Source organism: Cherax quadricarinatus, chromosome 44 (genome assembly GCF_038502225.1).
Source record: "Cherax quadricarinatus isolate ZL_2023a chromosome 44, ASM3850222v1, whole genome shotgun sequence".
Classification (NCBI taxonomy): domain Eukaryota; kingdom Metazoa; phylum Arthropoda; class Malacostraca; order Decapoda; family Parastacidae; genus Cherax; species Cherax quadricarinatus.
The window spans coordinates 5,027,729-5,044,904 of NC_091335.1; the positions used below are offsets into that span (position 1 = coordinate 5,027,729).

The following is a 17,176-nucleotide window of genomic DNA, read 5'->3' on the forward strand; positions in this document are numbered from 1 at the left end:
CGGGTTTAGCGCTTCCCCCTTGATTATAATAATAATAATAATATGGGTCAGTTACCATGGAGTGTAAACAGACAAGTGGACAGAATCTGGCCTGTGTAACTCCTTGTATCTTGATGCTCATGTGTTTATACAGAGGCTTCACATAATGGCAACTATTTATACCAGCTTATAATGTTCCTGGTAAGATATGTTTCGGGGAAGTGTCCATCGCCAAGGCAAAATGAGGTGTGTGTGTGTGTGTGTGTGTGTGTGTGTGTGTGTGTGTGTGTGTGTGTGTGTGTGTGTGTGTGTGTGTGGATTGATGATGTTACACACACACACACACACATACCTGGAGTGTACCTGGTGAGGGTTTCGGGGGTCAGCGCCCCCGCGGCTCGGTCTGAGACCAGGCCTCGTGATGGATCAGGGTCTGATCAACGAGGCTGTTACTACTGGCCGCAATCAAACTGACGTACGAACCACAGCCCGGCTGGTCAGGTACTGACTTTAGGTGCCTGTCCAGTGCCTTCTTGAAGACAGCCAGGGGTCTACTGGTAATTCCCCTTATGTATGCTGAGAGGCAGATGAACAGTCTTGGGCCCCAGACACTTACTGTGTTGTCTCTCAGTGTACTCGTGGCGCCCGTACTTTTCATTTGGGGATACGATAAAGCTCATGAAGCAAGGAGAGATTATTATTATAATCATGGGGGAGCGCTAAATCCGTGGGATTATACAGCACCTGGGGGGATGGAAGGTATTCTGGCTCAAATCAGGGAACCGGAGCACAGATCCACTTCCCTAGATCAAGAGCCCCTCACCCGCGTCAAGGAACTTCCCTTGAAGGAAGCAGGGAGAGAGTGGCCCTAGTAGCGACCAGTGAAGAGGCGAGGCCAGGAGCTGTGAATCGACCCCTGCAACCACAAATAGGTGAGTATACACGTATACACACACACACACACAAAGATACCATCAGATAAAAAGATACAAATTCCCTGAATGAACTAAGCTGTCAACCAGAGTGAGGTTGACCAATGGCCTTGCGTTTAATGTCTTCTCAGGCTGTATTATGGGCCTGCACACTCGAGGTGGTGCCCTGGTGACTGCCTCACCTCTTCTACGTACCGGGGGGAAAAGGGGGGATGGGAGTGTTTTGCAATCACTGCCTCCACTCTAAAGGAAGAGGGCTGGGGATGTTGCTGTTCAGAATGGTCCTTTGTATTGTGATGTCAATGCGCTTCTGAAAAGACAGCTACTGAGTGAATGGTGGTGAATGTGTTTCCTTCTTTTGGCCACTCGATTTTGGAAGTCAACTGATATATATGCAAGTATATAAATACACACACACTGAGATTTTAGCTGGTCGATGCATGCAGGGGATGAGATGAAAAGTTGTAAGCCACCTGCCTGAAAGCTGACTGCCTTGGGTCAAAAAGTCTAGCGTGAGCTGGGCGCCAAGGTATTGGTCCAGTGTGGTGCGGATGGTAAAGCACTGCGTACCTTGTTCCAAGGTTCGTAGGTTCGAGTCTCCTTCGGCCAGAGATCAGTGTTTGTCTATAATTATATATATATATATATATATATATATATATATATATATATATATATATATATATATATAAAATCAGTACCTAACCAGCCGGGCTGTGGTTCGTACGTCTGCTTGCGTGTAGTCAGCTGTAACAGCCTAACTGCTTAGGCCCTGATCTACCGCGATTATAATCAAAAGGAAGCGTTAAACCTACTAGGATCATACAGCACTGCCGATGATCCACCGCGAGGCCTGGTCACAGACCCGGCCGAGGGGGGCGTTGACCCCCAAACCTCTCCAGGTGTGTATGTACGTACAAACATTGTCTCTTCGTCACACACAATATATATATATATATATATATATATATATATATATATATATTAATGTGAGCAATACTGAACTGCAGTTACTAGCTAGACAAAAGCATTGTCACAGTCTCGACACACGCTGGAACACTGGCTGTAACCGAGTTTTCCTAGAATGTCTGTGAGTGTGGCTAGCACACAAGGTCACTAACTGGGAAAATACTACCTCATACATCTGCTCTACCATGTACTCTCCGTTGTATGAGTGCGGGGGTCGAGTCGCCGCTCATGGACGCAAATCTGTCATATTACATGTATCATCTTACTATGGTGGCACAATGTTGCAGAAGTGGTGGCACAATGTTGCACCAGTCTCATACGTGGTGGCACAATGTTGCACCAGTCTCACAGGTGGTGGCACAATGTTGCACCAGTCTCACAGGTGGTGGCACAATGTTGCACCAGTCTCACAGGTGGTGGCACAATGTTGTACCAGTCTCACAGGTGGTGGCACAATGTTGCACCAGTCTCACAGTACCAGTCTCGGCCAGTGAGGTGGCACAATGTTGTACCAGTCTCTGGAGGTGGTGGCACAATGTTGTACCTGATCACAGGTGGTGGCACAATGTTGCACCAGTCTCACAGGTGGTGGCACAATGTTGTACCAGTCTCACAGGTGGTGGCACAATGTTGTACCTTGATCTCACAGGAGGTGGTGGCACAATGTTGGTTACCAGTCTCACAGGTGGTGGCACAATGTTGTACCAGTCTGCACAGGTGGTGGCACAATGTTGTACCAGTCTCACGGTGGTGGCACAATGTTGCTTTTCCAGTCTCACAGGTGGTGGCACAATGTTGCCAGTCCAGTCTCACAGGTGGTGTGGCAATGTTGCACCAGTCTCACAGGTGGTGGCACAATGTTGCACCAGTCTCACAGGGGTGGTGGCACAATGTTGCACCAGTCTCAGGTTGTGGCACAATGTTGCACCAGTCTCACAGGTGGTGGCACAATGTTGTACCAGTCTCACAGGTGGTGGCACAATGTTGCACCAGTCTCACAGGTGGTGGCACAATGTTGCACCAGTCTCACAGGTGGTGGCAGAATGTTGTACCAGTCTCACAGGTGGTGGCACAATGTTGCACCAGTCTCATACGTGGTGGCACAATGTTGTACCAGTCTCACAGGTGGTGGCACAATGTTGCACCAGTCTCACAGGTGGTGGCACAATGTTGCACCAGTCTCACAGGTGGTGGCACAATGTTGTACCAGTCTCACAGGTGGTGGCACAATGTTGTACCAGTCTCACAGGTGGTGGCACAATGTTGCACCAGTCTCACAGGTGGTGGCACAATGTTGTACCAGTCTCACAGGTGGTGGCACAATGTTGCACCAGTCTCACAGGTGGTGGCACAATGTTGTACCAGTCTCACAGGTGGTGGCACAATGTTGCACCAGTCTCACAGGTGGTGGCACAATGTTGTACCAGTCTCACAGGTGGTGGCACAATGTTGCACCAGTCTCACAGGTGGTGGCACAATGTTGAACCAGTCCTACAGGTGGTGGCACAATGTTGCACCAGTCTCTGGGAGTGGTGGCACAATGTTGCACCAGTCCTGCAGGTAAGGTGGCACAATGTTGTACCAGTGTCACAGGTGGTGGCACAATGTTGCACAAGTCTCACAGGTGGTGGCACAATGTTGTGCCAGTCTCACAGGTGGTGGCACAATGTTGCACCAGTCTGCTGAGTGGTGGCACAATGTTGGACCACCAGTCTCACAGGTGGTGGCACAATGTTGCACCAGTCTCGCAGGTGGTGGCACAATGTTGCACCAGTCTCACAGGTGGTGGCACAATGTTGCACCAGTCTCACCAGTGGTGGCACAATGTTGCACCAGTCTCACAGGTGGTGGCACAATGTTGTACCAGTCTCTACGGTGGTGGCACAATGTTGCACCAGTCTACAGGTGGTGGCACAATGTTGCACCAGTCTCACAGGTGGTGGCAGAATGTTGTACCAGTCTCACAGGTGGTGGCACAATGTTGCACCAGTCTCATGATGGTGGCACAATGTTGCACCAGTCTCTGAGGTGGTGGCACAATGTTGCACCAGTCTCACAGGTGGTGGCACAATGTTGTACCAGTCTCACAGGTGGTGGCAGAATGTTGTGCCAGTCTCACAGGGTGGTGGCACAATGTTGTACCAGTCTCACAGGTGGTGGCACAATGTTGCACCAGTCTGACAGGTGGTGGCACAATGTTGTACCAGTCTCACAGGTGGTGGCACAATGTTGCACCAGTCTCACAGGTGGTGGCACAATGTTGAACCAGTCTCACAGGTGGTGGCACAATGTAGAACCAGTCTCACAGGTGGAGGCACAATGTTGTGATCTCTGAGTGGTGGCACAATGTTGCACCAGTCTCACAGTGGTGGCACAATGTTGCACCAGTCACAGGTAATGGCACAATGTTGCACCAGTCTACAGGTGGTGGCACAATGTTGCACCAGTCTCTGGAGTAGGTGGCACAATGTTGTACTGGTGGCAGAGTTGACTGCGTGGACAAAGTCTGACTCGCATTTCGACCCTTGCTTTGCCATGAGAAGACAACTTATGAGGATTCCTACAGGTTATGAGTGTATATTTACCGACTCATTGGCATACGAGAATGGCACTGATTATATATATATATATATATATATATATATATATATATATATATATATATATATATATATATATATACACACACACATGAAGTCGCCTGAATAGAATAATTTTCGGCTGTTATTATCTTTGTAAACTAATTTTCGGCTTTGTAAACTAATTTTGGTCTGTCTGATATTGCTTTCCAAGAGTCATACAGAGCCCGACGAACAGTAAGTAGACAGGATAAATCTAATTCCTTGGATTAAGAGCCCTACCCTCTTGGAAGAGACTCATCAAACAGTGAATCTACCTTAATAGGGTCGCCAGCAGGACATGACTCATGTTTTCTTCACAGATACATGACTTGCAGCTCGGCTGAAATAAATATGACATCCGGAGAACATTTTAAGGTTAGTGGAAGGCCTCGGCGGATGACCAAAAGCTCCAGCTGTGGGTCATCACATGACTTCGACCCACGTTAGGAAACACTTGTACTGTTCCCTGACAAACATTATACCTATATTTTAAGGTTGGACACGTCAGCCATAAAAAAAATGTAAGAGTGAGTACCTTCATCTTTTTAGCGTTCAGTGACCCTTGATTGCCAAGCGCGTGCCTCAGGATGCCAAACACGTCAAACCAACCTGACCTTTAACCTCAAATTAACACTGAGGTCTTACATGCCACGTCGGGCAAAGACTGGCATGATCCAGCGCTTAGCGGGATCTTCCACTGCCCTCCCAATACCACCTTTACATCCACTACCCTCCATCACATCACATTCCTCCCGTCTGTATTATCTTAACATTCATTGTACACATCTACAATGTGCTCCTACCATATTCTACATAGTAATATAGTAAGAACAACACCTAGCTACGTTTCCCTGTTATATTCCATCGCAGAGGATGGATTTCACAGTATTATTATCTGTCAGTTTGAGCTAGGAGACTATTGAATAGTGCGCCAGGTACAAAAGCTTCAATTAGCAGATCTGGTTTATACGGCCTATCTCACGTACAGTACAGGGAAAATAAATTTTTTATAAGGATATCTTAAACAACACGCAGCAGGCAACAAAAATTGTATATACATGTATATTTATATATATAAATGTAATATATATATAGGGTGAGGTGGGGAGGCAGCCACTGTCGGGGTGACGATTGGAGGCAGCCAATGTCGGGGTGACGATTGGAGGCAGCCACTGTCGGGGTGACGATTGGAGGCAGCCACTTGGGGTGAGATGAGGAGTCAGTCAGTGTTGGGGGTGAGGTGGGGAGGCAGCCAGTGTTGGGGGCGAGGTGGGGAGGCAACCAGTGTTGGGGATGTGGTGAGGTGGGGATGCAGCCACTTGGGGTGAGATGGGGAGTCAGTCAGTGTTGGGGGTGAGGTGGGGAGGCAGCCAGTGTTGGGGGCGAGGTGGGGAGGCAGCCAGTGTTGGGGTGAGGTGGGGAAGCAGCCACTGTTGGGGGTGAGGTGGGGAGGCAGCCAGTGTTGGGGATGTGGTGAGGTGGGGAGGCAGCCACTGTGGGGGAGACGAGTGGAGGCAGCCACTTGGGGTGAGATGAGGAGGCAGCCACTGTGGGGGTGACGAGTGGAGGCAGCCAGTGTTGGGGGTGAGGTGGGGAGGCAGCCACTGTGGGGGTGACGAGTGGAGGCAGCCAGTGTTGGGGGTGAGGTGGGGAGTGAGACACTCACCTTGTGACCCAGACGCTCAGTAACCCTAAAACAGCTTTCAAGAACCTTAATTAAGAAAGCATCATTCAGGCCAGGGCTATAAACACTACATAATACCTTCAACCTGCCACAGTGTACAGCACATACCTGGCACCATCATTTAATAAAAAATACACACAAAAACTGTAAGTTACTATTAAAAATGACACTGTTACGGAGGTGAGAGTACTCAACCTGACTACCTCAGATGAAAGACTGACCAGGAGAGACAAGAATATAAGAAAGGAGGAACCCTGCATGAACAAAAAATGGTCAGAATCATGACCATAATTTTTAAAGGGGTGGACCGGTAAGCCAGTGGAAGGCCTCGGTCAGTTGACCAAATGTTACAGCTGTGGGTCATCATATGACTAAGACCCGCATCAGGAAACACTTGTCCTGTTTCCTGACAAATATGACCTAACGTAACCTAACTGCAGCAGGGTTATTGGCCCATACAAGGCACGTCCTTTCCAAACACAAACCCACTAACTCAGATGTTGAAAGACTAGTCAGAATTAGGATGAGGAGAGACAACGGGGCAGCAATGGAAGTAGACGAAAAAAAAAAATACGCAGCAAGTCTTAAACAGCAGCTACTTATTTCTCAGGGTGGTCAGGTTCCTCTTAGATGGAGTAATTGGTGATTGAAACACGCAGTAGGTTGTAACACAGAGTGATATATTGGGTAAATATCAGCGTCTTCTCGTCCCTTCCTCACTGACCCGACTCAACACTGTCTAGCCTTATGTCACATGCGCGGACATACGGAAGTCCTTGACGTCATGACATAGCAAGTGTTTGAAATATGCTGACAGTGTAACAAGGTTCTCCCAGCATCATATACAGTTTGATCATAAGGACGATTGGACCCAAAAGGGAAACTATGTCCCTCTCTCCTCTCTCTCTCTCTCTCTCTCTCTCTCTCTCTCTCTCTCTCTCTCTCTCTCTCTCTCTCTCTCTCTCTCTCATGCACAAAAATATGGGCTTGGGATTAATTGTGAAAAAAAGTCAATAAAAACATAAACTCAACCAAACAATAAGAACGTAAACTCAACCAAACAATAAGAACGTAAACTCAACCAAACAATAAGAACGTAAACTCAACCAAACAATAAGAACGTAAACTCAACCAAACAATAAGAACGTAAACTCAACCAAACAATAAGAACGTAAACCCAACCAAACAATAAAAACATAAACTCAACCAAACAATAAGAACGTAAACCCAACCAAACAATAAGAACGTAAACTCAACCAAACAATAAGAACGTAAATTCAGTTCGGATTTAATAAAAGGGGAGGGGGTAACTCAAATTCCTTGGATCAAGAGCCCTTCACTAGCGTCAAGGCACTCTTCCTCACTTAAAAATTCAGTAGATAATAGACCGACAAGGAAGTCAATGTATACTTGGGTACCAGAGACCTGTACCCACAGTACTTGGGTACCAGAGACCTGTACCCACAGTACTTGGGTACCAGAGACCTGTACCCACAGTACTTGGGTACCAGAGACCTGTACCCACAGTACTTGGGTACCAGAGACCTGTACCCACAAGACTTTGGTATCAGAAACCTGTACCCAGAGTACATGGGTACCAGAGACCTGTACCCACAGTACTTGGGTACCAGAGACCTGTACCCACAGTACATGGGTACCAGAGACCTGTACGCACAGGACTTGGGTATCAGACCTGTAACCACAGGACTTGGTTGTTAGAGACCTGTACCCACAGTGCCGCCTACAAATGCCTCCACTATAAATAGAGCCAGCATTTCTCTAGGCCAAAATTTGTTATCTGAGGTTCCTCACCCATGAGTGGCACAACCTATAATTACTTTTGTTAAAACCTGTTGTTAGAGTGTAGGTACCGTGAGGGTGGGAGACAAGACCAGCCCTGGCTCACTAGGCGCACTGCTACATGGCTCCTCAAACACTTGCACCAGCCTCAGGTAACACACACACACACACAAATATATTGCTCTCTTGCAACATTGCATAGCTCCTGATGACGCACTGAGAGGTGTGAAAGTACTTGACCTAATGATTTCCACCCTCGTGGCTTATCTTGTATATTATGTATTATATATATATATATATATATATATATATATATATATATATATATATATATATATATATATATATATATATAATGTGTGTGTGTGTGTGTGTGTGTGTGTGTGTGTACTCACCTAATTATGGTTGCAGGGTTCGAGACTCAGCTCCTGGCCCCGCCTCTTCACTGATCGCTACTAGGTCCTCTCCCTCTCTGCTTCCTGAGCTTTGTCATAACTCTTCTTAAAACTATGTATGGTTCCTGCCTCCACTACTTCACTTGCTAGGCTATTCCACTTGCTGACGACTCTATGACTGAAGAAATACTTCCTAACGTACGTGTGTGTGTGTGTGTGTGTGTGTGTGTGTGTGTGTGTGTGTGTGTGTGTGTGTGTGTGTGTGTGTGTGTGTGTGTGTGTGTGTGTGTGTGTGTCGTGCCGAATAGGTAAAATTGGTCAATTAGCAAAAACTCATTTAAAATCAAGTCCTTTCTAAAATTTTCTCTTATACGTTTAAAGATATATTTTTTTCATTTATGTTAATGTAAAAATAAATAATTTTGTACCAAAAGAACCTTAGAAAACTTACCTAACCTTATTATAACAAACGCAATTTAATTTAGCCTAATCCAACTAAATATATTTTAGATAAAAAATATTTATCTAAACCTAACGAAAAAAATATATTTCATTGAATTTATTATTAAATTATTGTAAATTTATCTAAAATATATTTAGTTGGATTAGGCTAAATTAAATTGTGCTTGTTATAATAAGGTTAGGTAAATTTTTTATGGCTCTTTTGGTACAAAATTATTAATTTTTACATTAACATTAATGAAAAAAAGTCTTTAAATGTATAAGAGAAAATATTAGAAAGGACTTAATTTTAAATGAGTTCTTGCTAATTGACCAATTTTACCTATTCGGCACGATATATATATATATATATATATATATATATATATATATATATATATATATATATATATATATATATATATATATATATATATATATATATATATATATATGATAAAACTGACTTCCGTGGTATAGTAGACATGTTAAATACTGAGAAAACGCAGTGAATTCTTCCTGGTTTTTCCTGGGGTTTCCCCCGTGAGTTGTGACAAGGTCGCTGGCAATAGCCGCGGTAACAAACGTGTTCCCTCCTGGGGTAGAGGGTGTTTTAGTGCCTCCCCTTCCTTGGATCAAATTTCATTACCTCCCAATCCCTATGCGTTGCATGACCCTCGTGGTAGCGTTCCCAGGTCACACCCAAGAGGACCCCAGGTCGAAACCTGTACGAGGCGAGATGTATGGGTTGGCTTCCTAACACCTGCTCTACCTGTTGCCATGTTGCCTAGCAGTAAATTGATACCTGGGAATTAATCATCCTCTGTCGTATCCTGGAGATGACAGAAAAAAAAGGACTCCAATTGAAATAAGACATACTGACCGGCTTTGTTGGGATTTCCTGGGTTACTAACCCTCCCTGACTAACACTGACTCACGGAAATGTAATAATATTGCAAACCACGGATGAATTTTACTGTAGCCAACTGGCCCAGTGGCTTACACACTGGCCTGGAGTTTTATACCCCACTTGTCATGGCCTCTGGAGTTTTACGGATCACTTGCCATGGGTTCTAACCCCACCCGTACCCTGGTTCGATTTTTGAGATGTAACTGTTACCAGTGTGTTCTGATAAAAATTCAATGACCAGCGGGGTTTGACAGACCCACTGTGACCAATGGGGTTTGATACTCATTGTGGTCACTGGGGTTTGGCAAAGATCCACTGTGACCTCTGATATAAGTATTTTCTTTTTTTTTCGATACCTCTCCCAAAATAGAGTATTACAAGGCACAATAAGCTAGCCGCTCAGATTATTGTGCACTGCATAAAATAAACAGTGACTTACTCTATTTTCTATGGTCAGCATATAAAAAAATTATACCTCGAGGTGTTCCAAATTCAATGGACAACAGATATTGGTAGGACTGTGACAATGACCTTTCTCTCAGGGCATTGTCGTGGACACAATTGAAACGTTGAGGGTCCACACTTTGTTTCTCCAAGGCTACGAACTTTTCCACTGAATAATATATTCAGTGTTAACTAGATTTTTAACAACAGAGAAACTGGGGGGATGGGAGGCGATGGGAGGGTAATCATCCCCTCTTTGTTTCACTGCAAGACTGACGGATACAAAGACGTAATGCTGATAAACTGAAAAGTCAGATGTAGAATAGGTTTCTGTAGCATTACTCTGCAGTGTCAAGATTTTGATCAAGTCATGACAGACGTCAATGAGTAGGCTTTCGTGGCACTGCTTTGCTGTCTACAGATTTTGATCAAGTCACTGACTTGATAAATCTCTACACAAAGAGCAAAACATCACAATAAAAGCTTCCTCTGTACCTGTGTGGTTCCTTCAGTTACTGTTACTGTAACAAATGCAACACAATCACAAGTACAGTTTGGCTTGTAAAATATTTTCCCTTGTAACTCATAGTATGTATTAACGTTGGTAGAATTACCGACAATATGTTTAGGTAAAAGGACACAACTAATGTGACATTTTATTGTGGCAACGTTTCGCTCTCCAGGAGCTTTACCAAGCCGTTACGGCTTGATAAAGCCGTTTACGGAAAGCACTGCTATTGCGTATGTATTTAAGCAACGCATCCTGAACTAATCGGCATTTCCTCTCATTGTTATCTAGTATGTGGCACCTCCGTCCGTTTCTAGCGTGTTAGCCATTAATATTCTTCAAGAATTATACAGGAAGACCAATAATATTCTGGGAATTACTCGTGGCTCAACGGTAGCGCCTCCGACACAGCCGATGGACCAGCCGATTTATAAAATATTTTTCACTTATTCTTTTTAAGTAGGTCTTTCAACATACATATACGAGTTTATAATAAAAAAAACATACGGGTGTGGAAGATTGCATTTATCTGAATGTATCATTATATACATAACAGTAAATGAACATAGATAATTATTATTTATCAGTTAGACAAGTAGTATTGTCTAATCGCTTTGTGCTCCCTGTTGGATGCTACCTATAGAGTGGGTTATCAAGCCACCTTCGTGGGTAGGGGGGGAGTGCACGCCAGTGAGCGCCAGCGAGAGTCACACCCACCACCACCACTCTACTCACACCACCCCACCACCACCACCACCAGCCATCCACCCATCTACCTGTGGTTGTTTGCACCCTTGTACTGGGTCCTAGTACTGTTTTGGCTCACATAATTGGTCAAGAGATTGTAGGTGAGCGCCAACGATACCCAATTATGGAGTCCACCGAGTGAAATTCTTCCGACAACAGTGAATGTAGGAGGCGTCAGTATCACCGCGCGGGACACCCTACCACCCGCCCCCATCACCAGTAATCGCCCGTCTACTACTCCAGACTTCAGTGATAATTTTCTTGAGACATTTTTCTTGCATTTAAAGACATTTGCGTGTGTGAGACATTTATAGTAAATTGCTTGTGTACTCTAAACCTTGTGTTTTTCAGTGTAAACGCAGTATTTCTTTGACTCATTATTTTTACAATATTTTTCAGTGTTTTCACTTATCTTATATTTTTTTATTCTGTGTTTTTCTTTATGCTACTCCTGTCTCTAGTAAGTATTATTGTGTAGTGTACCAGTCAGTCACTCTGTGTGAAGTGCTTCAAAATTCTTTCAGCATTGTATTCTCCAGTAATTGTCATTGTATTTCATGCAGTAATATTCACCCCAGTATACCAAATTATCCATTTATTTCTATGTGTGTCTTTTTTTTCATATGCCAGCAGTGTCTCATTCCTCTAATTTTTTTCGCAGACTGTGTACCATTATTTTTGCCAGCAAATTTTTGTCGTATCAGTCACAGCAAGATTTTGTTGTATTGTCGTATCACAGCAGGATTTTGTTGTAAGAATATATTATAATGAAGTGTGCTCTGCCACTGTAAGTGTTAACCTACCTGTTTTGTTCCTTTGTTTTAATTTATTCATATTTTTATATTTCTTTGAACAAATTCACTCTTGATGCAATTTCAATTACTTTTAACGTAAAGTGTTTTCCTTACTCTGTTTGAGTAAATTGTTTTGTCTAATTTACAATTAAGAGTTAAAGTGTTCAATCAGTTTATTTTTTTTTTCTTCATAATTTTATTTCATTATTTAACCTGAGTTTTCCCAGTGACACTTTATTACTGCAGTGATTATTTTTACACTTTATTTGTTGCACTTGTTCTGCAGTGAATTCTTTTCTTTTATTGATATTTTTATGAAATATATTTTAATTTTGTCTATGCATTCTTAGAAAATACTTTAATTTCCCAGTTAACAATTTAATAATTTTATTTTGTACTTTTTACATTGATTTAAAAATTTAATTAATTAATTTCTTTATTAGCAAGAGTAAAGACAGCTCATTTTGCATTTAATTCAGTCTCCAGTAATATTTTTACTTGTATATTTCAATGTAAATTTTTTATTTTGGCCAATAGTCCTTTAAATTGAGTTTTCCTTCCTCTTGCAGTGTATCTTAGACATTTTTTTTTTATTACTTCTGCAGAATTAGTTGTATATCTTTTATTTCAATTCTAGAATTTTATATCATTTTTATTGTTCATTATTTTTGCCTTATTTGTTCTCGTGCTACTTTGCCATTATGTCTCACATACCGTCAAGTGATACTTTAGTGAATGTCGACACTCAGACCTCTCAGGCTATTGCTGTTCCTGTCATCAGTCCTCACATTCCCTTACTAACTGAAAGACAATACCTAGCCCTCGAACAATGTGTTTGTTCTCACAGCTTGTATCTGAGATTTGTTAAAGTGCTGCGAAATGTGAAGTTCAGATTAAGTTCCTATAGATCCGTGAATTACTTATTAACGTAGCCGAGCGGTCAGGCACTAGTAATACTGTCACTCCTGTCTGGACTCCAGCCACAATATCATGCACGCATGATAGTGCTCTACTATCCTTGCGATGGCGACTTGTTCAAGTATTCGTTCCTTCCCAGGGGACGCTTTGAGAAGAACTTTACTTGCAACGAGTTATGCCATCTCTTGCTGATGCCACAAGCCGTGCAGAAAGACGTTTCTGTGGCTAGTGTGCTCACTTGAGTGTTGTTGTTGTCCTGTGTTTCAGATTGTGATCCCACCGCTGCCACCATTTATCATGTGGGAGTTCGACACGTGGATTAGGTAAGAAATACTCATGTAGGCTGTTATTACGTATAATGCAGATATGTGGAGAGAGCCCTTGCCAGCCGTACCTATCTCACTCGCTCCTCTCGTCACACTGACTGACCGGCCGCCCACGTACCCATGGGTCTTTGAATAATGCCAGATCAGCGCAATATGAATAGACAGTGACTCAGGCAGAGACGGTTGGTCGTTGAGTCAACGGTACACTGGTTACTGGTAACCGTAACCAGTTACCAGTTACCTAATCCACGTGTCGAACTCCCACATGATACCTAGGTCGCAAAAAATGTCTCCCTTCGATACCTACCACTGTCATATCCACAAGTTGCTCTGGACCTATTAATTATAAATGAAATATACATCACCAGGAATGCTGGTAAATATATAAATTTGTGGACTGTATATTAAAATTAAAAAAGGATTATAGTATATACACACATTTATATAACAGAAGGAGAATATATCTTAATCATAACACTCACCAGTTTGACTGGAGATTAAGTTGTATCATACTCAGAAAACCTCACTGTCTATACATGAAAATAACAACTGGCCCGAGTTATAACATAACAGACTTATCTGAGGTTCCTGGAGTTGTCTTGTCCAGTCGCCTGATATCTCAAATTATGCAGGAATGCACATACAACAATTTCGCCTCCTATTTGAGAGGTGTCAACCAAATTTTAACCTCTAGAGCACGAAAAATTCTTCCCATTACACTAACGTTTACTTGGCTCATTCAAACCAAAATGGCGACTGACCCCCGCAGCTGCAGGTTTCCCATTTTCGATAACATACTTCTTTTAAAAATACAACATAGGGCATCTATTTACCTATAAATTACCGTATTTCCGGAAAATATATACAGTATTTTCCACAACGGGTATTGCTCTTAGATATAAGTACTATATGTACTGTTGTATCATAAGACCGATTTTCGATATGTCTGCTGCTCCATTGGCCAAATAGCTTATCATATATTAATGATAATCTAACCATCCAAGCCTAACCTAATTAACATTTGTAGAGAAATCATGAAAAAAATATGTTAAAAACTAAGGGTTTAAATATAATAAGTATACTAATGTGACACTGTCTGGTGGCATAGTAAGTTGCATTTTAATTTATATATACTATTTTGGAATCCAACTAATGTAAATAAGTTGAATAATTAGCACATATATTGGAGGACAGGTTGGAAGGATTCGTGTTCGTTCCTGGCACATGCAGTAATAGATGCCTGTATGTCAGCCTAGTGCTGTGAGTTATATCATGGGAAAGAATATCTTAGTACACACATACATTTTCTTTCTTGAGGTATCTAGAATTACTAACTCTGGGTTAATAATCCTAACAAGTCCTTAGACTGAATTCACTGTGTAACCAACACAGGTGGCAGGTTAGTGGAAAAAGGTGGTGGGTTGGTAAACAACATCTAGGGAGATACAACCATCCTGTCAAATGGGTGTGAAATGGAAACCAATTATTTTTTTCACTCTGGCAGGATTTCCTGCCCATTTCTCACTAACACTTAAGATAACAGGAAAATCTTACAACAGTCTTCTATTTTCATTCAGTGTATATATACTTTACTCTTCTATGTAATTATTAATAATTGTTAATTCCGTAATATTTCGCTTCCTGGTCTGGTCTAAGACTGGGCAGTGGGGAAGATAATCTCAGAACCACTAACACACAGCAAATAACTATTTACCACTGTAATTGAATCCATTATTATTACAAACAATTCATTACTACTGTAGCTTGGTTAGTCAACAGTGTTAAGCCACGTCTCTGCAATCTTCTGACCATCGCTCACAACATACGTATAAAGTACGCAACATTCCTCAAGCTGCACGAGTCTCAGCTTCCAGCATTCACTTATTAAGTCTTCTAGACGACCTCATGCACTAAAAAAAACAAGTGTCACTGTACATAAGCCTGGCACTTACCTCATAACGCAGGAAAGTGCATGCCACACTATGCTGTCTGGCACGTCACCACCACACTCTTGCAAGGCCAAACTTGCTGCTGTTCCACTCGACGCACCTATAATCCTCGCACTGGGCTACCATCAAACGTATGATCATATAAATAGACAGCTAACGTCCACCCTGGAGTGTAGCAACATCAAAACCACGCGATATAACAAAGAAAAGGTTCAGTTATCGTTACACCAGCGCACTTCTTTGCCTCAGCGCACAGACTGACAGTTCTCAACCCGCAACTCAGGACTCCCTTCCACAGTTGTCATGTTTTATTTTACCCAGTTGCTGCGCCCAATTGTAAACCCATATTTATATCATAAAACCATTGACATTCTGCCCTTTTCAGTTTGTAGGACTGAAATGCTGTATCATACAGACCTTCAGATTATTGTGCTCCTGTGTACAGTAATTTTACAATAAGCAATTGAATTAAATTGAACATACATTAATTCCAAGAATTTATTATACATACCCCCATTAATATAATTCACTATATAAAACCATAGAAAAACTTTCAACTTGTGTATGAAGCCTCAATGAACGCTCACATACCAACAGCACAGAGACAAGTATAAACATTCACGTACTTTGCTATAGATATATCGAGAGTTATAAATTAACATTGATGATATAAGTATACTGATATTGTATTTCAACAAGTGAGAAAGATTCTAGTGCCCAGAACAAACTAGCTGGAACTGCTAGAATTTACATACCTAAATGAATACCACATATGCTGGAGAAAACGGAGTATTCCATGCTTTTTATCTGGCTGATTATAGTTCAGGGTTGCTTTAAACAAAATGTATCGATTCCGCTAGCGAATGACTATAATACAAACGATAATGAAACGAAATAAGACACTTGGTGATAAATGGGGAGAGAGGCAGCAACTTCTCGAAGGACGCCGCTGCCTGTGTGTGGCGGCGCTGCCACATCTCCATTATCATATTCATGGAGAACCGCTAAACCTGTACGGGTCATACATGCTCCTGCCAATAGGATGGGAAACAGGTTTGATTCGAGGAAGAGGAAAGGGGGTATATCCAGTTCCTGGGAACAAGAGCCTTTCAACAAGGCCCCCCCCATCATCCCTCCTTGACAATACTTCTCCCAATACATCTTCTCGTTTAGTTTCTTAATTTTGATCTTGTTTAGTTTATTAGGAGCAACTCTAAGTGAATCATTAAGGTAGAAAGGTCCTTCGAGGGGGATCTTGATGCTGGTGAAGGGACCTTGATCTATGAAACTGAAAGCACCTTCAGACTTGCATTAAAACCAGGACACCCACGATCAGGAAGTTATATGACCCCTACGGGTTTAGCGCTTCCCAAAGGCTGGTCATTCACCATACAACTCATATCAAGAACATTTTAATTCCTAAGGATATATATTTTTTTATTATTATCACACTGGCCGATTCCCACCAAGGCAGGGTGGCCCGAAAAAGAAAAACTTTCACCATCATTCACTCCATCACTGTCTTGCCAGAAGGGTGCTTTACACTACAGTTTTTAAACTGCAACATTAACACCCCTCCTTCAGAGTGCAGGCACTGTACTTCCCATCTCCAGGACTCAAGTCCGGCCTGCCGGTTTCCCTGAACCCCTTCATAAATGGTTGTCTCCATTCACTCCTATCAAACACGCTCACGCATGCCTGCTGGAAGTCCAAGCCCCTCGCACACAAAACCTCCTTTACCCCCTCCCTCCAACCTTTC

General features: G+C 42.6%; 1 protein-coding gene across 1 annotated transcript in view; it reads right to left on the reverse strand.

Annotated features, from left to right (window-relative positions):
* Positions 1 to 15,660, reverse strand: part of LOC128697485 (protein toll) — a 39,788-nt gene extending 24,128 nt beyond the window's left edge. The window contains exon 1 of the mRNA XM_053789212.2: positions 15,421 to 15,660. The gene's annotated coding sequence lies outside the window, so the exon portion shown is untranslated. The remainder of the gene's footprint in view (positions 1 to 15,420) is intronic.
* Between the last annotated feature and the right edge of the window lie 1,516 nt (positions 15,661 to 17,176).